Source organism: Orycteropus afer, unplaced genomic scaffold (assembly GCF_000298275.1).
Source record: "Orycteropus afer afer isolate SDZICR_OR568_19922 unplaced genomic scaffold, OryAfe1.0 scaffold00217, whole genome shotgun sequence".
Taxonomy (NCBI): Eukaryota; Metazoa; Chordata; class Mammalia; order Tubulidentata; family Orycteropodidae; genus Orycteropus; species Orycteropus afer.
Window position 1 is genome coordinate 2382182 of NW_006921804.1, and position 1138 is coordinate 2383319.

The 1138-nt window shown below is 38.8% G+C and overlaps 1 protein-coding gene across 1 annotated transcript in view; it reads right to left on the bottom strand.

Annotated features, from left to right (window-relative positions):
• The window catches only part of DAP3 (death associated protein 3), a 116826-nt gene that overhangs the window by 90358 nt on the left and 25330 nt on the right, over positions 1–1138 (bottom strand). The gene's annotated exons all lie outside the window — the stretch shown is intronic.

The following is a 1138-nucleotide window of genomic DNA, read 5'->3' on the forward strand; positions in this document are numbered from 1 at the left end:
CCTTCAGGGAGATGGATTGATACAGTGGCTGCGATGATGGGCTCGAGTATAGCAGGGATTGTGGGGCTGGCGCGGGATCAGGCAGTGTTTCGTTTTGCTGTGCATGGGGTCGCTATGAGTCGGAAACGACTCGACGGCACTTAACAACAACAACAACAGCTTTGTTGTCTGTACCTCACACATTAGAAAAATTTTTATCATGCATGTCAGTGATGGGCTTCAGTTAAGTAAGTTCATATAGCTATTTGAATCACATGTATTGGTATGAATCTTTTAAAGGTGATATACAGCCCTGCTGTAATCCACTGTGAGGTGCACTTTGTGCCAGCTCTTTCAGCAGTATAACATTTCTTAGACCTGGCTGCCGCAAGAGAGGAAAATGCAAGTAGGGCTTTTTTCTGTTTATTTCCCCAAACTTTTCACTGCTAGTTTATTTTATCATTTTTCTTAAAATTACTTTTGGTGATTGTTGTTGTTGTTGTTTACATTCTTAAGTATGAAGAACTTAGACTTTCTTGTATTTTTTTGTCCTCTAAGTTAATGATAGCTGTCAATCAGTGTTTTAGAAATCATTTTTTAATGGATACTTCATTTGAGGAGTTAGTGGCAGAGTTTGATTTTGACCCAACAAATTATAACTTCAAATGATGACAGTAATTTAATAACTTTACTGTTATTTCAAAGTTGTATTTCCTTTATTGAAAATTTAACTTTTTCATATTTGAAGAATCTATAAAATTTTATAAAGTTTTCAAGTAATATATCAGACAGTAATATATCCAGCAGTATTGCACTGTTATTCATGAGGTTTTCACTGGCCAATTCTTTGAGAAGGGGATGGTCCCTTCCTTCTTCCAAGTCTGTCTTAGTTTGGAAGCTCTGCTGAAACCTGTCCACCATTGGTGACCCTGCTGGTACCTGAAATACTGGTTGCATCGCCTCCAGCCTCACAGCAACACCACAGTATGACAAACTGACAGATGAGTGGCTTTATGAATAGCTTGAAAACGTTCACTATAGTGCCAGAGGATGAGCCCCTCAGAACCAATGGTAATGAAGGAAGAAGTCAAAGCTGCAATGAAAGAACTGGCGAAGAACAAGGCTCCGGGAATTGATGGCATACCGATTGAGATATTTC